This window comes from Vicugna pacos, chromosome X (assembly GCF_048564905.1).
Source record: "Vicugna pacos chromosome X, VicPac4, whole genome shotgun sequence".
Taxonomy (NCBI): Eukaryota; Metazoa; Chordata; class Mammalia; order Artiodactyla; family Camelidae; genus Vicugna; species Vicugna pacos.
In genome coordinates, this window is record NC_133023.1 from 109,853,794 (window position 1) to 109,879,131 (window position 25,338).

General features: G+C 39.1%; 1 non-coding gene across 1 annotated transcript in view; it reads left to right on the plus strand.

Annotated features, from left to right (window-relative positions):
- Positions 1-25,338, plus strand: part of LOC102524898 (LHFPL tetraspan subfamily member 1) — a 102,965-nt gene that overhangs the window by 12,522 nt on the left and 65,105 nt on the right. The window contains exons 3-4 of the transcript XR_001460162.3: positions 12,756-12,898; positions 15,047-15,165. This is a non-coding gene — a transcript (LHFPL tetraspan subfamily member 1). The remainder of the gene's footprint in view (positions 1-12,755; positions 12,899-15,046; positions 15,166-25,338) is intronic.

A 25,338-nucleotide genomic window follows, 5' to 3' on the forward strand; every position in this document is an offset into this window, starting at 1 on the left:
GAGTCAGTTTTGGCCAGCTATATGTTTCTAGAAACTTGTCTGTTTCTTTTAGGTTATCCAATTTTTTGGCATATAACTGTTCATAGTATTCTCTTATGAATTTTGTATTTCTGAGTTATTGGTTGTTATTTCTCTTATTGCCTATTTTATTTATTTAGGTCCTCTCTTCTTTGTGTACCTGGCTAGAGGTTTCTTGATTTTGTTTATCTTCAAAAACCAACTCTTGGTTTTATTATTTTTTTCTATTTTTAAATCTCTATTTTACTTATTTCCTACTTATATTTATTATTTCCCTCCTTCTGCTGAGTCTGGATTTGTTTGTTCTTCATTTTGTCACTATTTTTGGTGAAAGGTTAGATTGTTAATTTTAGATTTGTCTTGTTTCTTGAGGAAGGCCTGTGTCACTATAAAATTCCCTCTTAGAGCTGCTGTTGCTTCATCCCATAGATTTTGTAAGGTTGTGCTTTCATTGTCATTTGTCTTGAGGTACTTTCTTAATTCTTTGATTTAATCAATGACTGATTTTTTTTTTTTAAAGTACCATGTTGTTTAATCTCCATGTATTCTTTTCCCATTTTTCTTTCTGTATATGACTTCTACTTTCATACCATGTGGTCAGAAAAGATATTTGAAATAATTATACCTTCTTAAATTCATCGAGGCTTGTTTTGTGACCTAGTGTGTGGTCTATCCCAGAGAATATTCCATGTATGCTTGAAAAGAATGTGTATTCTGGTGGGTTTTCTGTTAGGTTGGGTTTTTTTTTGGATGTGGTGTCCTGTAGATATCAATTAAGTCCAACTGGTCTGTTTTGTCATTTAGGATCTCTGTTGACTTATTGATTGCCTTTTTTTCTTTAAACATTTTTTTATTGAGTTATAGTCATTTCACAATGTTGTGTCAAATTCCAGTGTAGAGCACAATTTTTCACTTATACTGGAACATACATACACTCATTGTCACATTTTTGTTTCGCTGTGAGCTACCGCAAGATCTTGTATATATTTCCCTGTGCTATACAGTATAATCTTGTTCATCTATTCTGCATATGCCTGTCAGTATCTACAAATTTTGAACTCCCAGTCTATCCCTTCCCACCCCCTCCCCCTTGGCAACCACATGTTTGTATTCTATGTCTATGAGTCTGTTTCTGTTTTGTATTTATGCTCCTTTTTTTTTTTAGATTCCACATATAAGTGATCTCATATGGTATTTTTCTTTCTTTTTCTGGTTTACTTCACTTAGAATGACATTCTCCAGGGACATCCATGTTGCTGCAAATGGTGTTATGTTGTTGTTTTTATGGCTGAATAGTATTCCATTGTATAAATATACCACCACTTCTTTATCCAGTCATCTGTTGATGGACATTTAGGTTGTTTCCATGTCTTGGCTATTGTAAATAGTGCTGCTATGAACATTGGGGTGCATGTGTCTTTTGGAAGTAGGGTTCCTTCTGGATATATGCCCAAGAATGGGATTCCTGGGTCATATGGTAAGTCTATTCCTAGTCTTTTGAGGAATCTCCATACTGTTTTTCACAGTGGCTGCACCAATCTACATTCCCACCAGTAGTGTAGGAGGGTTCCCTTTTCTCCACAGCCTCTCCAGCATTTTTTAAAGTCTTCTTTAATTTCCTTCATCAATGGTTTATAGTTCTCCATGTATAAGTCTTTCACCTCCTTGGTTAGATTTATTCCTAGGTATTTTGTTACTTTGGGTGCTATTTTAAAGGGGTTTGCTGCTTTACTTTCTTTTCCTGTTGATTTATTGTTAGTGTAAAGTAATGCAACTGATTTTTGAACGTTAATTTTGTAACCTGCTACCTTGCTGAATTCTTCAATTAGTTCTAGTAGTTTTTGTGCGGACCTTTTAGGGTTTTCTGTATATAGTATCATGTCATCTGCATATAGTGACACTTTTACCTCTTCTTTTCCAATTTGGATCCCTTTTATTTCTTTCTCTTGCCTGATTGCTGTGGCTAGGACTTCCAAGACTATGTTGAATAGGAGTGGTGATAGTGGGCAGCCTTGTCTTGTCCCAGATTTTAGTGGGAAGCTTTTGAGTTTTTCACCATTGAGTACCATGCTGGCTGTAGGTTTGTCATATATAGCTTTTATTATGTTGAGATATGTTCCCTCTATACTCACTTTGGTGAGAGTTTTTATCATAAATGGGTGTTGAATTTTATCAAATGCTTTTCCTGCATCTGTTGAGATGATCATGTGGTTTTTGTCCTTTCTCTTGTTGATGTGATGTATTACATTGATTGATTTGCGTATGTTGAACCACCCTTGTGTCCCAGGGATGAACACCACTTGATCATGATGTATAATCTTTTACATGTGCTGTTGGATTCTATTTGCTAATATTTTGGTAAGGATTTTTGCATCTATGTCCATCAGTGATATTGGTCTGTAATTCTCTTTTTTGATGATGTCTTTGCCTGGTTTTGGTATCAGGGTGATGGTGGCTTCACAGAATGAGTTTGGGAGTATTCCCTCCTTTTCAGTCTTCTGGAAGAGTTTGAGAAGGACTGGTATGAGTTCTTCTTTGTATGTTTGGTAGAATTCCCTGGTGAAGCCATCCAGTCCTGGACTTTTATTTGTAGGGAGGTTTTTTATTGCTAATTCAATTTCATGTCTACTGATTGATAGGTTTTTTCAAATGATCAGTTTCTTCTTGATTCAGTCTTGGTGGACTATATGTTTCCAAAAACTTGTCCATCTCCTCTAGGTTATGCATTTTGATTCCATATATTTTTTCATAATATTCTCATATGATATTCTGTATTTCTATGTTGTTTGTTGTAACTTCTCCATTTTACTGTCTTATTTTGCTTATTTGTGCTCTCTTTTTTCTTCTTTGTGAGTTTGGCCAGAGGTTTGTCGATTTTATTTATGCTTTCAAAAAACCAGCTTTTGGTTTGATTGATTTTTTTCTATGGTTTTTTTAATCTCTATTTTATTTATTTCCTCCCTGATCTTTATTATTTCCTTCCTTCTGCTGACTTTTGGGGTTTTTTTGCTCTTTTTCTAATTCTTTTAGCTGATGGGTTATATTGTTTATTTGAGATTGTTCTCTTTTTTTGAGGAAGGCCTGTATCATCTATAAACTTCCCTCCTAGCACTGCCTTTGCTGTGTCCCATAAATTTTGTGTGGTTGTATTTTCATTTTCATTTGTCTCAAGGTATTTTCTAATTTTTAGCTTTGATTTCATCATTGACCCATTGGTTTTTTAATAGCATTTTGTTTAATCTCCATGCTTTCCTTTTTTTCTCCTTTGTTTCTCTGTAGTTGATTTCTAGTTTCATGGCATTGTGGTCAGTAAAGATGCTTGAGATAATTTCTATCTTCTTAAGATTATTGAGATTTCTTTTCTGCCCAAATATGTGATCAGTCCTAGAAAATGTTCCATCTGCACTTGAAAAGAATATATATCCTATTTTTTGGGGGTGTAATGCTCTGAAAATATCTATCAAATCTAATTTTTCTATTGTATCATTTAAGTTCGCTGTTGCCTTATTTATTTTCTGTCTGGAAGATCTGTCTAGTGATGTTAATGTGGTGGTAAAATCTCTGACTATGATTGTGTTCCCATCAATATCCCCCTTTATCTCTGCTAGTAATTGTTTTATGTACTTAGGTGCTCCTATATTTGGTGCATATATATATAATGAATGTAATATCCTCATCTTGTATTACTCCTTTAATCATTATAAAATGTCCTTCTTTATCTTTCTTTATGGCCCTTGTTTTAAAGTCTATTTTGTCTGAAATCAGTACTGCTACACCTGCTTTTTTGGCTTTTCCATTTGCATGGAATATCCTTTTCCATCCTTTCACTCTCAATCTGTATGGGTCCTCCCTAAAGTGGGCCTCTTGTATGCAGCATTTTGAAGGTTCTTGCTTTATTATCCAGTCTGCCACTCTATGTCTTTTGATTGGAGCATTTAGTCCATTGACATTTACAGTAATTAATGATAGATGTGTGTTTATTGCCATTTTGAACTTCTTTTTGCAGTTGATTTGGTATTTCTTCTTTGTTCCATTCTTCTTCCTTTTGTGGTTTGGTAATTTTCCTTTGTATTATCTTGGATTTTATTTAGTCTTTGTGACTCACTTGTAAGTTTTTGGCTTGTGGTTACTCATTTTTGTAAGTCTATTAACCCATTACGATAACTGTTTGTATTAAACATATATTAATGTGAGCTCAAACCCATCCTACTGAGAACAAAAAATTTTAAAAAGAAAAAAAAATACTCTATACTTTCTTGCTTCCCTCTCCCACTCTTAATGATTTAGATGTCTTCTTTTACAATTTTGTGTTTATTCTATTTGTAATTCATGATAGTTATCAACTTTTCAGTTATAAGTTTCTCATTTCTGTAGCATCCTGCTTCTTTTCTATTTAGAGCAGACCTTTCAATATTTCTTTGAGCATGGGTTTAGTGTTGCTAAACTCTTGTAGTTTTTATTGTCTGTGAAATTCTTTGTCTCCTTCTTGGATAGCCTTGCTGGATAAAGTATCCTAGGCTGCATCTTTTTTTCATTCAGGACTTTGAATATATCTTGCCACTCCCTTCTGGCCTGTAGTGTTTGTGTAGAGAAATCAGCTGAGAGCCTTATGGGGGTTCCCTTGTAACTCACTCTTTGCTTTTCTCTTGCTGCCTTTAGGATCATTTCTTTATCCGTGACTCTGGCCATCTTCTAGGTCACTTATTTGTTCCTCTGCATTATCTAGCCTGCTTTGTACAGCCTTTAGATCAGCTCTCATCTCAGCAAATCAGTTTACCCATTCTACTTGGCTCTTCTTTGTAGCTTCAATTTCATTTTTGACATATTTTGTATCTCTAAACACTATCTCTTCAGTACTTTGATCACTCTTTTTTTGAAATCTTGATCTAGTAGGCCATCAATGTCTATTTCATTGATCATTCTTTCAGGGGCTTTCTCTTGCTCTTTTAATTGGGAGTGCTTCCTCTGCTTCTTCATCTTGCACATATCTCTCTGGCACTGTGGCTTATGGAGTATCAGTTATCTATTGTGGTCCTTAAGGAGTTTATTTATTTATCTATCTAAAGCCTATGCAGGAATAAAACTTAAAAAAGAGAGAATTTTAAAAGAATGGGGAATAAAAGGTTTTAAAACAGTGTATAATCAATAATAGAAGAGCAATTTGAATCATACTAGCAATCATGTTGAGATGTCTCTTAAAAACCTTAAAAAAGGTGAAAAGATCAGAAAACAATATTTGAAACCTGTGTATAATCAATAACACGAAATCATAATCGAGAGAAAAATGAAATGAGGTGGATTTTTAAAAATAATAATCACAAAAATATTTTTTAAAAAATTTAAAAGGGATTAAAACTGTAGACATTTACAATTGTTTAAAAAGTAAAAATTAAGGTAATAGAAAATAGAACAGATAATAAAAGATAAAATAAAAAGAATTTTGAAAGAAGGGAGAAAAAAAGATTTGAAAACAGTGTATAATGAATAATAGAAGCGGAAGTTGAAGCAGAATAGCAATCGAGTTGAGACATCTTTTAAAAACCTTACAAAAAGGAGAAAAGGACAAAAAAGATATTTGAAACCTGTGTATAATCAATAATAGGAGATCAAAACCAAGAGAAGTAAAAATGAAATGAGGTGTATTTTTACACATAATAACAATAAAAATATTTTAAAAGAAAAATTTAAGGGATTAAAACTGGAAGCATGTACAATTGTTTAAAAAGTAAAAATTAAAAAGGTAATAGAAAATAGAACAGATAAGAAAAGATTAAAAAAATGGGGGTGTTCTCATGGAGACTGCACTCTTAATGATTTTATCGAGAGGTCTTTATGTTTTGCCCTGTTTTGCGTACTCAGCTTGCTGTTTCCAGAGGCCCTCCGTTGGCGCCCTCATCTGTGCTGCTCCCAGTGCCTCTCAGCAAGTAGATCACGGCCCCTCCCAACACTGGGTCAGGTGCTGCTTTCCTTCATGGTGGGTGGGCGGGTCACTGCCCCTCCTGATGCAGCCGCAGTCAGATGCTGCACTTGGGCGTGGTAGGTGGGTGGATCACTCCCCCTCCCAGCACCGCAGTCAGGTGTTGCATTCCTGCCAGGAAGGCAAGTGGCCACCTGCACTCTCCCTGCGCTGGTCGCTCCCCTTCTCTGTGCAGCTGCCCGCTCTACCTCGGGTTCGTGCTCTGTAGGTGGGCTCCGGGAAGACCATGGAACAGCCCTGCCCCTGCTCCGTGCCAAACCCAGCTCCTTGTTTGTCTTGGCAGCGCGAGTTCTCTGAGGGGCCAGGGCTGAAAGAGCCTATCTGCCTCTGGCAGTAAACAAGTCTCAGTCCTTCCCAGGAGGCTGCGGACCCCCCAGGTGCAGATTCAGGGCTCGGCCCCACCCCTGCCCGGTGCTGTGCACAGGAGGAGATGGTGGCTGTGGCTGCGCCCTGCCTCTCTCCTCCTGAGAAGCACCAGTAATGGTGCCGTGGGTCTGAGGCAACAAAGGCTACGGCACCCCTCCACCCAGAGCACACCAGCAGTGTTGCTTTGCTTTTTTTTGTTGTAATTTATGGGGGACCCAGGTTGTTCTGCTCCGTATCCCCTCCCAGCCACAGCACCATGGCATGTAGCCCCCTGCAGTCCCCCGGGGCTGCCTCAGTGCAGCCACCCCAGTCCTCTGCCTGGCTCAGCAGCCTATCCCAGCCCCCAGCTCCCGGCTCGCATCTCGGGCTGGGGGTTGCAGGGACCCTTTGTGCCCGTTTAACTTAGTTTTGTCAGTCAAGGGCTGCTCTGTACAGATCTGAGCCTTGGAGGCTCCCCCTCTGTCCCACTGGCCTCTCTGTTGGAGAGGGGAGAGCCAGCAAAGGAGCACCAGTCCTCCTTTGCCGCTCCCTCCCCGTGGGACCCTTCCTGCTCTGTTTTGCTTTTTCTTTCTTTGTTCCTTTTCTCCTACCAGATTTGTGGCGTCTGTGTCTTTTGAAGAGGGCGATGTTCTGTTGGAGTTCAGCAGGTGCTCTGGTAGACTGGGTGGGTCCTGTGGATGTGAGTTTTGGTGTATTTGTGGGAGAGGGTGAGCTACGAGCATTCTTCTACTCTGCCATCTTGGCCCCGACTTACTGATTTTCTATCCAGAAGATCTGTCCATTGATGTGAGTAGAGTGTTAAGGTCTCCTACTATTTTTGTATTCCTGTCAATTTCTCCCTTTATGTCCATTAGTATTTGTTTTATATATTTAGGTGCTCCTGTATTGGGAACATATATTTAAAGACCTAGTACTAGGCTGTGGATTTGAGTGGGCTGGTGATAGGGTCCTGGATACTGGCTGCAGGAATTGAGATGATTGTGCTGCCACCTGGGACTTGGCTACTTCTGTGGCAGACCTCTTATAGGACGTTTTCACAAATCTGTGTCCAAGCTGTAATGTGGGATTGGCAGACCAGAGCAATCCCCCTGGGGAAATAACCACTGAGTTCCCCTCCCAGGAGTCGTCCCCCTGAGATGTATGTTTCTGTGTTGCCACCCAGTACACACTCCAACGTCTGTCATGGCCAGATATGCTTCTGCTGTGCACTAGTTGACAATGGGCCCACAGCTGGATCTGCTGCCACCATGCCCATGGTTTGGTCTGGACTACACCCCAGACCCTCCAGGGTGTCTCCATGCAGCTACAGAGAGTCCTCTCCCAGGGTCTGTCACCCAAGATCAGTGCTTATCCTCTTGGTATATTTGTAGTCTCACCCGGTATGCACTTCAGATTGGGAAGTGTGGCAAAGTGGCAGCTGCCACTGCTGGTCTCTCTCTGCCCTGATTGTTAGTAAGCCAGCACACAGCAACTCCCACGAGTAGAGTCTAGGCTTTTCCAGCCCCTCTGTCTGTCCCAATGGATTTCCTAGCAGGCAAGGGGACTCCCCAGAGGGAGAGTCTGCCCATCTGGACTTTCTCTCCTTTAAAGATCCTTCCTAGCAGTGCTGATTCCATCCTGATTATTTTCCCTGCCCCCCATTACTACCTAGTTACATGGAGATCTTTCTTACAGCTGTGGTTGTATAGGAGATCTACCAGATTCCAGTTGATTTTCTATAAGAATAATTCCCATGTAGATGATTTTTGGGTTTTTTGTTTTTGTTTTTTAATATGTATTTTTATTGAAGTATAGTCAGCCTGCAATGTTGTGTCAACTTCTGGTGTACAGCATAATGTTTCAGTTATACATGAACATACATATATTTGTTTTCATATTCTTTTTCACCATAAGTTACTACAAGATATTCAATAAAGTTCCTTGTGCTATACAGTGTAAACTTGTTGTTTATCTATTATATATATATTAGTATCTGCAAATCTTGAACTCCCAATTTATCCCTTCCCATCCCCTTCCCTCCCTGGTAACCATAAGTTTGTTTTCTATGTCTGTGAGTCTGTTTCTGTTTTGTAAATAAGTTCATTTGTCTTTTTTTTTTTTTAAAGATTCTACGTATACGTGATATCATATGGAATTTTTCTTTCTCTTTCTGGCTTACTTCACTTAGAATGACATTCTCTCGGTCTGCCCATTTTGCTGCAAATGGCATTATTTTATTAATTTTTATGGTTGAGTAGCATCCTATTGTATAAATATACCACAGCTTCTTTATCCAGTCACCTGTTGATGGATGCTTAGGTTGTTTCCATGTCTTGGCTATTGTAAATAGTGCTGCTATGAACATTGGGGTGCATGTGTCTTTTTGAATTAAGGTTCCCTCTGGATATATGCCCAGGAATGGAATTGCTGGATCATATGGTAATTCCATTTTTAGTCTTTTGAGGACTCATCATACTGTTTTCCACAATGGCTGCACCAAACTGCATTCCCACCGACAGTGTAGGAGGGTTACCTTTTCTCCACACCCTCTCCAGCATTTATGATCTGTAGATTTTTTAATAATGGCCATTGTGACTGGTGTGAGGTGGTATCTCATTGTAGTTTTGATTTGAATTTCTCTGATAATTAGTGATACTGAGCATTTTTTTCCTGTGCCTGTTGACCATTTGTATGTCTTCATTGGAGAATTGCTTGTTTAGGTCTTCTGCCCATTTTTGGATTGAGTTGTCTGTGTTTTTTTCTTATTAACTTGTATGAGCTGTTTATATATTCTGGAAATTAAGCCCTTGTAAGTCTTGTCATTTGCAAATATTTTCTCCCATTCCATAGGTTGTCTTTTTGTTTTGTTTACGGTTTCCTTTGCTGTGAAAAAGCTTATAAGTTTAATGAAGTCCCATTTGTTTATTTTTTGCTTTTACTTCTATTGCCTGGGTAGAGTGCCCTAGGAGAACATTGCTGAGATTTATGTCAGAGAATGTTTTGCCTATGTTTTCTTCTAAGAGATTTATAGTGTCTTGTCTTGTGTTTAAGTGTTTAAGCCATTTTGAGTTTATTTTTGTGTATGGTGTAAGGGAGTGTTCTAACTTCATTGATTTTACATGCAGCTGTCCAGTTTTCCCAGCACCATTTGCTGAAGAGACTGTCTTTTCTCCATTGTATGTTCTTGCCTCCTTTGTCAAAGATTAATTGACCAAAAGTTTGTGGGTTTATTCTGGGCTCTCTATTCTGATCCATTGATCCATATGTCTGTTTTTGTACCAATACCATGCTGTTTTTAATACCATAGCACTGTAGTATTGTCTGAAGTCTGGGAGGGTTATTCATCCAGCTTTGTTCTTCTTCAGTATTACTTTGGCAATTCTGGGTCTTTTGTGATTCCATGTAAATTTTAGGATTGTTTGTTCTAATTCTGTAAAAAAAAATGTCCTGGATAAATGTGTAGATGGCTTTGGGTAGTATAGCCATTTAAACAATATTAATTCTTCCAACCCAAGAACATGGGATATCTTTCCATTTCTTTGTCAGGTATAGGTGATTTTTGATTTGTTTGTGGGAGGAGGTGAGCTCCACATCCTGCTACTCTGTCGTCTTGATCCCACTTCCACTGTACTCCACTCTGGTCTTCTTTCTATTGGCTGAACTAATCAAACCCTTTCCCTTCTTTTCTTTGCCATTTCTCTTCCTTCTGTCTGCTGTGCTCTTCCTCTGGCTCTTCACATGACTTGCTCCTTTCTATCTTTCCAGATAACCACCTCAGAGTGACCGTCCCTGACAATCTAAAATAGACCCAACTCCATTTTTCTCTGTCATGGCACCCTATTTGTTTTCTTCCTCCAACTTATCTCATGTGTCAGTGTATGTGCATATGTGGGTGTCATTTGTATGTGTTTCTATCTCTCCCATCAGACTATAAGTTTCTTGAATGTAGGGGTAATGGCCATTTAGTGCCCACCCAATAAAAATGTTTTGAATAAACAAATGGGTGGAGAAGGACTTGGGGATATAGGTATCATGAGGTTTTGAAGAGACTAAAACTGTGAATGTTTTTGGTTCCAGATCTTCACACCAAGGACTGTCAGGGTTAGGCACAAACTTCAAACTTTCAGGATAGGGTCAGAACTAGAGATTATTGTGGACATGGTGCATGATGTGGAGGCCAGAGCAGTAATTGTATCTATACTAGGTGTAGAAATGACTGAAATAACAAATTCAAGTATAGTATGAAGCTGCCCTGATAACCAGTGTCCCGGAGACACAGAACTTTCTTTCATCAGAGGCAGAACATGATTTAAAGGGAAGAAATAAATTCTTTGGAATCAGACAAACCTGGGTTTGAGTACTAGCTCAGTCACTGACAAGCTAGGTGACTTTGGACAATTTATTTAACCTATCTAAGCATCAGTTTTCTTATCAGTAAAATGGATATGATAATACAACTATTGCATGGGTTTATTATAAGAACTAATGAGTTAAAATGTACAGAATATAACACATAATACAAACCAGGAATGAACAAGAGGAAGAAGAATAAAAAGGAACAGAAGAAAAAGAAGAAATGAACTCTCACAAGTTTATACAGTCCTAAGATTCTCTTTGTATCATTGTCTTGGCCTGGGATTTCAGGAAGGTGATTGTGATTACCCAGGCATGATGGCATGGGTTACAATCTTAAGGCTATGATCATAGCTCCATGACCATACCAAAAACCAGTCAATTAATCAAGAAAAAAGAGAATCATTCAAGCCGAACCATGGGCCAGCAGTGGTTTACTAACCCAGCAATTCCGTGCCATTCGTGTCCATCTGGGTCACTGTAGAGTAACTCCTCCTTGTACTTTGAGGTGGAGATGTATTGATATAGCACAGAGTCACAGATGGTGAGGGAGCTAGGAAAGGCTTCAATATGGCTTCCTTCAAAGGATGCCACAAATGTAATACAATACAAAAAGAAGTCACTTACCTCCTGAATGAGGACATAAATTCTGAGAAGTAATCATGCCACTAGTTGTTCTTGATGCACAAAATAGAAGCAGCAGTGAATTATCAATCTTAAAATTAGGAATATTTTCTATGAATATTTGTAGTTCATTATTGACTTTTGAGGCTCATTATACAAGAACTAAAACATGGAATTTTATGATTACTTTGTATAATTATGTATAGACAGAGAGAGCCAAACTCCCTTTAAAGTCAGTGGGAGATATGCATAAAGAATGAGCACTAAAATTGGCCCCATGCATTTTTCAATTTTGCTGGATGTAGAATTCAGTATTTTAAAATGACAAAAGACTCATCTTATTTTTGAACTGACTATAAAGCACAATAACAATAATTTATTTACATAGCTGTGCTCTGGGAGCTCATAGCATTTTGCGGATGTTATCTTAGTTATTTTTATAATGGAAGGGGTAAGAGGTTTTAATCCCTGCTTTTTTCCATCTATGGAAACTGAGTCACAAATTGGCCAAGTCATTTACTTGTAATAGCACAATAGGTTGTTGATATATTTGTCTTTTAAAATGAGATTAATAATAATGCCTGCCCTATCTCATAGTGTTGCTATAAGGACATGTATAGGACACTTCCTGTGTGATTTCAAACCATCTTGATCTCACCTCCTACCCCGGGCACTACTGCATTGTTGATTTCCTTGAAGACTTCCAACCTGACACTGCCTCACATTGGATCCCTGCCACTGTCTATTGCTCCCTACTCTGTGGTTTTGAGGATATTTTATGGTTGGATTTTCTTGAGACCACTCTTGACCAATGGAAGCCAGAGTTTATGAACAAATGCTTTCCACATTTTCCCCTGAGATGGTAGTTCTGAGACAGACTCTTTTAGTTTTCTCAGCTTTGCAACCATCCCTGGAGATACCCAACTCAAGACTGTATTGTCTTTTTTTTCTTTCATCTTTCACTTCCCCATGTCTCTCCTTGCAATTTCTTCTCTAATATCTGCAGCCAGGCCTTTCCCTCAGGCTCTGCTTTAAGGATAACTAAAGGCAAAGAGAATGACATGAAATGATAACATATATGAGAGAACTTGACAACCCCAAAATGCTATGTAATAAAAGTTGTTAGTATGACTTATATAATAATAGTATTTGTACCAATTATAGCCATTATAATTAATGTCAACTTGAAGCTATTGAAACATTGAAACAGAAATTCTCACGTCTTTCTGAAACCCTGGAATCACCATAAATCAGCAGCATTCCTTTCTCTGGAGGAACACAAAGACTTCCCAAGGGATATGCAGGCAAAAAAAAAAAAAAGAATGAAGAGAACCAATTTCCAGCATCATCTCAAATTCCCTATGTATAATTCCCAAAATTGATGTGCCTGCAATTAAGGTATCCCACCAAGGTTGACCTTTCCCACTTGTCCTTTCAGAATTGTCCTCCAGCTACACAAAAGAAAGGCAGAACGCACATCCTGAATCTTGCTGTGATATAACCCATCTTCTAATTACTGTTTAAAAAACAATAGCAACGTTCCTGAGAAAGAGTCCTGTGAAAGAAAAGCCAAGAGCACTGGTAAGAAATAACTTTTGTGAACCTCTCACTTCTTAATGGTCCTATAGCTTTTCTCCCATGTGTTGTTAATTTTTACACATAGATTAAAAATGCCCGTATAAAAGCAGAACATCTACTTATGTACAAATGGAGGACAAAATGTTTCTAAAATGCTTCTGAAATGTGGTGCCCAGAACTTTAGGAAGACAGTTTCATTTAATTAGGGGAAAAAAATCTTTCTCCTCAGCTGATATGTTTATCTAATTCTATCAAATGAATAATTATAAACAATAATTTTCAACAATAAAATTAAATTACTAATCTATATATAAAATTCTCAAGTGTCTTTCTACCGTAAGTTTTAAGGCACTTTTAGGAGATTTAGATTAGAAAGCGGAAATATAGCATGCAAAATATGTATTTATATGTGTTTATGTGTTTGTAGCCCATGAGACAAATCTTAAAATGCATAACTTCCAATTTTTTAATTTGTTTTTAATGTCTCATTTTTAAATAATTTTAAATGTTTCCCTTTGCAATTCATGCATATCTTGGGGGAGATACTTTGAGACTATGCAAATATCTAGGTCCTCCTTAAACTTTTGCCCACAATTTTTAGCATCCATTGGTGGATCTTGTCTGCTATAATTATTACTGTGATGTTCTAATGGTGATTTTCCATTTCCCTCATTCCTTCTATATTTACTACCTGGAATTCTTTTGTAAGGAATAGCCATCCCTCCATTTGTTTATTTGTTTATTTAAATTTATATTATATCAATATGGACTCATGGCTGTTTCTTGTATTCGATGGACTATAATCCTATACTGTTATTTATTTTGTTCCTCAAATTCAAGCTTTGACCATTGGGGTTTTCAATAATTGGGAAAGAAATGCCTTTGCAAGTCATATGGTTTAAATTATTTACTTTCAATAAAATTGAAGGGCTAGTCAAATTACCAGCTGATTGATCGTTTAAAAGAATGTCGATGATAGAACACTAAATTTTTTTCCCGTGCAATACAGAAAAAATTTTCATTCTCATATGCCTGTCCTGTATCCCAGGAGTTCTAGTCCTCTGTATCCAAGAGAAATGAGCACATATGTTTACCCAAAGACTTGTAGCAATTTTCATAGCTGTTTTATTCATAAGAGCCAAAACGTAGAAACAATTCAAATATCCATGAATAATAGAATGGATAATAAAGTTGTAGCCTATTCATAAGATGGAATATAACACAGTACTTTTTTCAAAGAACAAACTGCTGATATACCCCAAAACATTGATGAATGTCAAACACATTATGTTAAGTGAAAGAAGTCACACAAAGGAGTAAACACTGGATGAGTCCATTCATATGAAATTCAAGAACATGTTAAATTCAATTTAGGGTGATAGAAGTGAGAGCCGTCTTGAGGGCAGTATTGTTTGGGAAAGGGCACAAGGGAAGCTTCTGCTGTGCTGTAAATGTCCTCGATCTTGATCAGGGTGATGATGGTTACATGAGTGCACACATTTGTCAAAACTCATCTTAGGATCTGTCTACCTTTTTGGTGTATAAATTATACCTCAATAAAGTAATAGAGTGTGAAAAATACCAACTGAGAAAAATGTTTAACATGTATAGGATATAAAGGACATATATGCAGGACATATAAATGGTTCCTGCACACACAAAAAAAAGTGTCCAGTGAAAAAGTGAGTAAAAGATAGAAATAGGCCAGTCACCCTAAAGGAATTGTATATCATCGAAATGCCTATGAAAAAAATCCACTGGTAATCAGAGATATGCCAAATGAAACACAGAACTCTGCAACCTCTTTCTAACCCCAAACTGGTAACTTTGTTGGGAGGATAATGGAGGAGTATAAAGTGTCTCCCCCTCCCTCCCCCCTCTCCCCCCCTCCCTCTCTCCCTACCTCCCCCTCTCCCCCTCCCCCTCTCTCTGAGACTGATTACAATGTTATAAGTAATACTTAAAGTAATAAATGCTTATTTGTACCTATAATGAGCACTATAACAAGTAATAATAGAATAGATAATGAAATTATCTTGATCTAAGCATCAGTCATTAAGAGCTAGAATTGAGTCACAGTTCTTGAATCCATACAAGACACAAGACAGTCTGAGTTTTCTAAATCCAAACCTCTTATTGGGCCTTTGACAGCGGTGTGGCCTCCACATGTACGTTACACACTTCGGCGGAAGGTGTCTGCGCTGGCGGGGAGAGCAGGAAGACCGCACGGGGACACTCCAGCCTTCCTGGTGCGAGCTGCGTGGTACAAGGTAAAGCAGAAATCCAACCTGGCTGGTCCCTGAGCCGATATATTTTGTTTGGCTTTTGTGGTGTGCTAGTTTTAATTGAGGCCAGCATTTAAAAAGTCAACAATTAAGTACGAAAATGATTTACATCTAGCTAAATCAGCTGGAGCTCTGTAGCAGCTGACCCACCCAGAGGCTGGGTGTCAGGTTTCCTGATGTCAGACCCACGTTACTCATTTATGTTATGCATCTTGTCCCTATAGGTAATTGAGTTTGTGATCTGATGTAAAATGCCAGGGGGAAAAGACAACAGCCTCTAAATTTTAAACACTACCGTTTACTAATAATGTACATGAGAGAGAGAGTGTGTGTGTGTGTGTGTGTGTGTGCGCGCGCGCGTGTGTTTGTCAGAGAGAGAGAAAGAATAAAGTCCTCAGATGGACTGCTTTACTTAGTTCTTTAGTACCTTGAAGTTACAAATGTCCTTCTATACAACTTTACAATGAATAAATATGCAGAACTATCTTTAGAAAATTTAGCAAGCTGCAAGAGCTCCCTTTCCAATTAATTGTTACCCTGTGGTATTAGTGGGCAGGAATGTATTGCGACATGGAGTTTTGGACAAGGTTGTATGTAACATAGGGGAGCTGTGGATGCTTCTGACAGGGGGGCAGTGAGTGCATCTTTTTTCAAAAGGGCATGGGTTTTACTCTTGGGACTCACTCTCAAAGGGTTTCGTCCCTTTCTTGACCCAGTTAAAGGTGGCTCACCTCCTCTGGCAGCAGTGTGGCTGACTAGCTCCCTTCTTAAATGTAGAGCAAAGGTTCAGTAGTTCGGTGCCCCCGAAGTTCATAGAAGGCATGTTAAAACCAAGACAGCTGTCCCCACCCTCCAGAGTTTATATTCAGTAGGTCTGGGGTGGAGCCCAAGAATTTGTATTTCTAACAAGTTCCCAGGCCTTGCTGACACAGCTGGTCAGGGAGCCACACTTTGAGAATCTGTGATAAAATCTTCAACCTCTGGTAAAGTGGGCTAATTCATGGGAGTCTGTATTAATGATTTATGCTCAGGAGGGTTAGACATAAATAATAACCCAATATATTTAATTGCATATTCTTAATACATGCTTCCTGTTACTAATTACTCTGATTTTTTTTCCTGCAAACAGCTCAGGAAAAGGAAATATTTAATTGTGGGGCTTTTTTTGGAGGCATAAAAGCAATCAGTGAGAACTGATTCAATTGAACCTGAGATCTAAGTCGTTCATTTTCCCCTGGGGAGTCCCTCCAGTCGGCAGTCACAAACATACTCTGCCCTGTGGTTTTGTTGCTGAAGCTTGAGGTTCCCGTGATAGATCAAGGAGAGCTGGGCTGGCATGGCATTGAAAGAGACCACTGTGAAACAGCAAGACCAGGCAAGCTTTAAAACTAGAATGGGCTCGCTGGGGAAGTGACAAAAGGGATTCTTTCTCTCCTTGATGGATTTAAAGGTAGAATCCTGATTCTCCTGAGAACTGTTCAAAAGCCCCTCCCCTAAGGCATGCCGGCTCTTCCCCGTCTGTCTCTGTCTTCTGTCTTTACTGCAGCCAACCATTCCGAGGTAGTCAATGCATATCTTTCGTTTGTGTGTGTTTATGCAGAATCTGCATGGGTTTTTAATTTACATAAATGTTGTTCTAAACATTACTGCTGCATTTCCCACTCAACTCTAATATTTTATGATTCATCTGTGCTGACAGGGTGCCCCTCTAACTTCAGCAGGCATCAAAATCACCAGGGAAAGTTATTAAGATAGAGACTCCCAGGTTCCAGTCCAAGAGATTCTTGTTCAGAAGGTCTTAGGCGATGCCCCAGAATCTGTATTTAAACAAATTTACTGGGGTATAATTTATATACCATAAAATTCACCTGTTTTATGTATACAATTTAAGGGTTTTTTGTAAATTCGTAGAGTTGTATAACCACACCACACAATCCCGTTGGAAACGTACATTTTAATAAGCTCCCCAGGGGCTTCCGAGGCAGCAGGTCCTCAGACTGCATTTTCAGCATTGTCGAGATTGAGAGTATGACTTGGGGGGACTCCACCAGAGCTGTCATTTCTTGCTAGACCTTTTCATGGCCCCCACCCCTCTCACACTCTTAGCCCTCTCACTCCTCATGGCCCTTCATGCCTTCCTTTTATATGATGTGAGCTGTGTTCATGGCCCCCACCCCTCTCGCTTTTCCTTGCTCTTGCTCCTCTCACACACATACTGATATTTCCCTGTTAGATGAGTCCATCTGAAATGTATATGCTAACATAAGTTGTTGTCTGTTCTCTCATTCATGTGGTTCTTAGACCTTGCTTTAAGAAATATTCTTTAAAACTATGCAGAGGGAGATTAGATGAAGATCATAGGAGCTTCATGCCACAACAAGGCAGATCAATCAGCCAAGAGAAATGACGTTGCTTGGCTGGGGAAGAAGGTGCTTCTTTATGTGAGGTAAATAAGGTTGACCCCCCCAAAAAACCTTGACCAGAATTGTTCCTAAGCAGGAGGCCAGCCATGGGTCTCACCTAGCCACCTTCAGGGATGGTGGGATCAATAGTTAGGATCTTGTGACTTCATATGTAAAGTGCTGCTTGTCAAGACAGAAGCCACAGCACCTCAAGTTCTGTCTGGAGCCTAAATAGGGAACAAAAACCAAATATCACTGCTTCTGGCATTGAAGTAGATCATGGAGATGAACATCATTCATAAGTACATCAGGCTCTGCGTCTCCATGCAGGACCCAAAGTTCTACATGACTATAAAATGCAACCTAATAAACCACTGAAAATTATCTAGAGTTTTCCACTCAAGTAAAAATATTTATTGAACAAATATCATGCCCCAGGCACATTTGTTTCTGGGTCACTGATGCACATAATTAAATTCACCAGTGAAGATGGCAAAGTATACAGATATGCTGCCCTTGGTCCTTGCCTCATGGACTGCTTAGAAGAAAGAGTTTTTTAGGGGGTAAATAGAATACTAGAGCAGAGTTCTTGGGCTCACACTCCAAGTTCAATCTGAAAATTCCTTTCCTTTCCTTTCCTTTATTTTTTAGATATTAGTGTTTACCTTCTTTCCTTGCCCCGTTCATTTCTTTGATAATATTAGGGTTTCATGCAAGCTTTCCTTTGAAGAAAGGGTTCCACTATTTTAAAAAAATTGTAAAACCTTCTAAGTAAATTATGTCACTTACTTGCTAAGAGCTGTCTTTGTGTAAGGTGCTGTGTTGGGTGTAAGGTGCTGGGGGGGCACACAGATACAGAAGATGCCCCTTATCTTTCTTGCTTACCATTGTAGCCCCAGTACCTAGCACAGAGTTTGGCTCAAAAAATGTTTATTGAACAAATGATGGAACAAATGAATGAATAACACTAATTACACTGTATTGTAATAATTTATTTACCTGTTTGTTTTCCCAATTAACCTGTGAGCTCATGGACAGCAGAAACCATGTTTTATTTATTGCAGTATCAATGGGAACTCCCACATGACCCAGTGTATTGAGGGCACTTACTAATGGTGGAATGAATGGATGAATGCAAAGCAGGTGTAAAACCTTGCCCATGGCAACAAAACTAAGTATAGTTGATCCAGAAACAGAACTGACAATTACTGTTTTCTGATTTCATACTTACTGTACAAAGCCATAAGACCCCCTCTACGAAGAATGAGACATTTTGGGTATTTGGGGACTGGCCAGAGTGGTGAGCAGCAGCCAGAGGACAATACCACTGTGATCTCATCTTTGCCTGTCTTGCCTCTTTGGCAAGTTTGATTGCCAGGTCTGCAGAGGAATATGCTGGGCTGCTGTTTCCTACTTAACAAGCAGTCAGATGAGCTGGGTTGTAGCTGGAATCTGAAAGGGACACTGGAAAGGCCTTATGCCTTCTCTCCAAATGCAAATACCGCTGGAAGGGTGAAGTCTCAAATCACCATTTCTCCACTCACAGTGAATAACTTAGATAATCAGGTACCTTTAACCTGTTATCTGGTTTAACTTGCTCTCATTGGAGACCCAAGCTTGCTTGAGAGGACATTGTGGATTGTCACTTGTTGCAGAGGTAGGTAGGTAAACATAGGGCAATGGACAACATGAGCAGAGTAGGGGTCCAGAGGCACTGGCTTCAGCAGAGGTTAGCATGAAAGGCACCAGTCCTGAATCCAAGCTCCTCTTACTTCACATTTTCCCAAGAGTCTACTTGGACTCAGTCTATATGCCAGCATACCAACTTTGTCATCCAATCTTGGACAGCCCTTGATGGGAGCTACCATAATACAAGACATGGCTCTATTCACCCTACACTTTCTCATCATTTTAAACTACAGAGGATTTTCCCACTGTTTCCGGGTTTGTATGAACCTTGTGTCTAGCTCAGGATCAATGTGCAAAGCATTGTACATAGCTCACTCTGGTAACTTTATGTTTATTATTGGACAAATTAGAGTTGAACATGTCTTAAGTACTAATAGGGACAGCAAAACGGTACAACTGGGAAAAGCACAAGACTAGAAAACAAGAATCTGAGTTCTGCCATTTATTGGCTCCAGGAAAAAGAACCCCTTTTTGCCTCAGTTTTCTCATCTATTAAAAGGACATAATAGTACTCACTGTACCCACCTTATAAAGCTGTTTTAAATGTTAGTAGAGATAATGGATGACAAAGTCTACTGAAAATTAAAATGAGATATAAAAATGCAAGGTATTTCTCTTTAAAATAATGGGCTCGATAGGATGACCATATAATTTACTCTCTAAATCAGGAAGGGAAATAATTAACTGTTATTAGTCTACAACAGGCATAAAATGGAACTGTCCTAGGCAAGTCCGGATATTCTGTAAATCCCCCTTACATTGACTTTTATTCCATTCTGTGCATCCTTCCCAGCTCTTCCCTTGGCTCCTCTCCCACCTCTTTGTTCTAAAATGCTCTGCTTTATCTCTAAGTGCAGGCATCCTGTTTAGGGAGAGCAAGAAAATGTATGAGTATGATTGTGTGTGTTCTTTGAAATATCTGACCTAGAAAAAAGTCGGGCCATGAATAAACATGTTGCTATTACAACCTAAAGATCCCCAGATAAATAGCTGCAGTGCTCGGCTTTGGCTGATGATTGATTACTCAAATGGGCTCCAGTTTTCCCCTGGGCCTTTTTTGTTTCCTCCCATCTAATACTACAGTTTTTTCTGGTTTTGTTTTTTGGGTTTCTTGCCTCTGACATGTTGCTAAGTATAGTGTAAGGCAGAACTCCCAGGGCTGGTCTGGACAGTCTCCCCAGCTGAGCAACCAGAGACAGTGGCCTGGGGCTCATGTTGGGTGGGTACTCAGTGGAGAAGCTGAGAGGTGGCCCCCTTTGGCTCTTGCAACAGAATAATCGAGTGACCAACTTTGCTCAGGCTCTTGGCTCTGGTGGGGTTTTTCCTCAAAATTTCCATCCAGGATGGAGGAAGGAGCTCACCTGCCTTTTGGGGATTGAAAAAGTTACTCTCAAACAAAACTGGGTGAGAAATGATAAAACCAAAGGCCAAGTGGCTGGCCGAGTTTCTCCACTCTCCCTTTCTCACCATAATGAGCACCATACCCAGAAGGCTGAGTGAGCATACATGAACAAAATTCATGGCTTAAAGTGAAATAAAATTTGTAGCATAATTAATCTGATACATGTTCAATGGTAAATGGTTATTATGTTGCTGTTCCATATACGTGTGTGTGTGTGTATGTGTATATATATATATATATATATATAAAACCATTCACAGAAATGAACATAATTGGAATTGCTTTTAGACAGCAATATAAATATTTCTGAGGTCAGCTATCAACAGTTGTCCCTTATTTTCCTTTAAAAAAAAACAGGCCATTTTGGTTTGGTCCCATATTTTGGCGTGCCTAGGCTAGAATAGCTGGTTTCTTTGCCTCAGTTGTCCCCATCTTCTGTGGTACCTAGATCATAATGCTCTTTTACTCAGACTATGAATGGCTTCCCTTTACCTTCTAAAACCTGAACCCAGCTGATATTTCCTGCCTGATCTCTTACCATCCCCCTACTGACACCCTGTCCTCTAGTCACATAGATTATTATCTTATGAGCATATTTTCATTTTATGCCAAATTTTGCATAAGTATATCTGCGTCTCCACTTAGAATGTCAAAGTGCAGATCCAAAGTCCTACGTATAAAGTGGAAAGTATTCTGAGCCAGGAGATAGTAGGTCTGGATATTGGTTAGGTCTCTGCCATTAACTTGCCATGTGACTGTAAGCAAACCAATTCACTTTTCTGAGTCTTACCTTTGTAGATCTCTAAGGTTCTTTCCAATTTGAAAAGTTAAAAAACAAAATCATTGGGTAACAAATATAATCACACCTGTTTTGAAGGTCTAGTTCACGTATCATCCCAACCCAAAGCTCATGGCTTACAACGGGCTAAGCTCTCATAGTGCTTCCTTGCCCTCATGATTACAAGATGGCTGCTTTAGCTCTAGTATCACTTGCCCTGCCAAAGGAAGGAAAGAGTGATCTTTGTCTCAACATTCCCAATAAGTCCTGAGATTGGTTCTGATTGTACCAACTATCGGATCAGTAACTGTGGTCAGGGGGATATGTGGCTTCAGCCCAACTCACATGTTCTACCCTGTAAGGCTAGGTTTGAACTGAAGTTGGTTGGGAAGGGGAATATCAAGACCATTGCCAGAAGAAGGACAAATGGATCCTGGAGAGGCACATGCCCACAACACTGTGCTATTATATTTGTTCCAGACTGTACTGTATAGTGGTTACTTGTGTGTGTGCCTTATTATCTCATTCATTTGTTCAACATATATTTTTGAGTAACTATTGTATGCCAGGCACAGTGCCATTAGCGGTTTGATGGTGAACAAGACTCAGTGTCTACCCTCATGATATTTACATTATAGTGGAGAAAACAAGCTAAAACCATAAATATATCAGTAAAGCAAGAGTCAGTTGTAGTAAATTCTCTGAAGAAGACAAGCAGGATGCAGAGAAAAAGAATAAAAAGGCTAATTATTTTGCATAGGATGCTCAGGAAGGGTCTTTCTGAACTGATGGTGATGAAGAGCCGCTGAGGGAAGGATTAGAGTTAATGGCATTCCAGGCAAAGGGAAGAGAAAATGCAAAGACACTAAGGAGAGAACAGGCTTGGTGTGTTGAATGAACAGAAAGAAAATGGGAGTGCCTGGTGCACAGTGAGAGGACTAGTCAAAAATGAGTTGGGAGAGGCAAGCCAGGTAATGTAAAGTCTTAGGGACCATGGGAAGTCCACTTGTCTGCAAACTTCTTGAGGATAAGAGGATGTCTTTTTTAAATGTGTTATTTATTTCTATAACTCAGCCCTCTTTTTAGTGCTTGGTATGTACAAGTGCTTCTTAAATGCTTATTGCTACATGGAATAAATGTCTGGGATTTTATCTTGTGTGTGCTTTGAAGTAGGGCTGTTTCTTTCTCATTGTAACACCCTCAAGCAAGAAAGGCTTCTCGTCACTTGTCTTGGCTGTTGCCTAGAAAGGAAGCTACTTTCCAGTCTACTTCTCTGTCCTGGCCTCCACGCTCTTGGCTCTCCCAAAGTTCTTTCCAGTCAAGACACTCTGTCCCTTGGGGATTCTGTTTTGCTCTTGGGCTGAAAGTAAGGTTTTATTTATGAAAAATCTTTGATAAAGACAAAGTATCGTTGGCCTTTTGCTGTTAAGAAGTAGCCAATGATATAATCAGATAAGAAACAATGTAATATAAATATACCGAAGGAAGCATTATGGCAGGACATAAACTAGTGAGTAGGTGTGGGGGCTTTGGGAAAACAGGCTTGAACAATCCCCATTAGTTTGAGTAACCAGGGTAGCATAAGTCCCTTCGTGCCAGTCCCTCAGAAAAGGGCACCAACTACAGGTAAGATTCTAGAAATTATTCAGAAAAGGCACAATTACTCTCTCCTCAGGGAAGTTGCAGCTCTGCTTAGGACACATGGAAACAGTCATGGTAGCATGGCTTTTAATTGGTGCCTGTGGAATTAGGAAATTGAATTCCATAGTTTCTCAGGCACACCCTAACTTATGCAGTCCCCTGTATCACTGCAGCTGTAACTCTCTCTTACATCTCTGGCTAAGGTATTTCTAACCCCTGTTTGGTGGAAAACACCAGATTTCCCCTTAATGTGGAAACTAGATGCTGACAGTTCTCCAGGTTGTCGTTTACACACAGGTAGTTCTAAAAAGAAGCTCTTGTTTTAAAATTCAGGAGTCCCTCCAACTTAAAAGGCCTTCACTTGAATTGCAATCTGTTAGCTCTGCTCCCAAATTAGGAATTCAAAAATGTGGTATTTGTGGTTTGTGAGTTTGCGGGTAGATGGCTGTGTGGGGAAGGGAGAAAGATAGGTGGTAAGAGAGAGTTCATAGAAGAAGGGGTTCCATTCTCTAGCTCCTTCTATCACCTACATGTTCCTGAGAAAAAAATATACAGAAGATGACAGGATGGTGGTGGAGGTTCCTTCTGAACATTTCCTCTATTCACCAAATGTTCATTGAGTGCCTACTCAATGGATCTTCATCTGAAAAGATAGCGGTGATTTGTATCAGCAGAAACATTTATCTACTAAGAGAGAAAAATATATCGTGATATAAAGCTATTAATAGAGCTAAATGAAAAATGATACCCAATTTGTATCCAACCTCCCCACCAAAACACTAATTTGAAAGCATACACGCACCCTCATGTGCACTACACCACTATTTACAATAGCCAGGATATGGAAACAATCTCACTGTCCAGCAACAGATGAATGGATAAAAAAGATGTAAGATATACATACATACACAGTAAAATACTTCCGAGACATAAGAAGGAATGAAATTTTGGTATTTGCAGCAAAATGGATGGACTTGGAGGGCGTTATGCTAAGTGAAATAAGTCAGAGACAGACAAATATTCTGTGAGATGACTTATATGTGGGATCTAAAAAATACAATAAACTGGTAGATGTCACAAAAAAGTAGATGCACAGATATAGAGAACAAACTAATGGTTACTAATGGCGGGGGAGGGGCAATGTAAGAGTGGGGAAATGGGAGGTACAAGCTGTTGAGTTAAGATAGGTTCACGGATGAATGTACAACACGGAATATAGCCAATATTTTGTAATAACTGTAAATGGAAAGTTACCTTTAAAAATTGTATAAAAATTTAAAAAAACGTTAAACACTATTTCTGTTTATGCTGCTTAAAATGGTTTTAATCAGTGTAAATTTAATTTTTGGAGATTAAAGGGAAAAATGACACCCAATTTAATTTTACTTGGAAGGTTCCTGTTTGTGATGAGTGCCTGACAAAGCATACTCCCAACAGCTCAGTCTGGAGATACTATTAGCTATATCCCCACATTTACTGTGCAGCCGACCAGCTATATGCGGGGAATATACTGTTACATTTCAGAAGGATTGCCGGTATAAATAGGCCTCCATATCAAGCTCGACTCTAAGAGATTCCACTGGCTGTGCATGTGGATTGATGGTTACTAAAGGCCCAGATGAAATCAAACAGATAAGGCTTTACCCAAAGCTCTGGAGATAGAGCTCTCCCAAGGTTTGCATTGTATCTATGGAGATAGGAGTGGTGACTGCAGAAGAGATGAACATAGCCCTACCCAGCCATAGGAAGGCCGCAGCTGAGCTGCAGTATGTCGTTCATTCATTGATCACCTATTATATGCCAAGCATTGGGCTGGGTGCTAGGGATGCTGAGATGAGTAAGACATGCTTCCCTTGCCAAATTTATAGATGCACTTGGGAGAAATGGTCACTTAAACATGCCATTGCAATGTGATATATCAAAAGTTCAAAGTACAGTGACAACAGGAGTGAGGGAAAAGACAAAAAGACAAGAGACATTAGGAAAATTAACTGACAAATATGGTGGTGATTTGGCTTTGTGAGAAAAGTGTCCAGTTTTTCTTTATTCACCATTGTACCTCCATCATTTTTAGAAATGATATTGGGCTCCTCTATAATTCATTCATTCATTCATTCATTCATTCATTCATCTCTCCATCCATCTCGCCTATGCCAAACACTATGCAAGCTACCAGTGATATAAAGATAAATAAAATATAGTCTCTGCCTTTGATGGGTTCACAGTATAATGAGAAAGAAAAACTA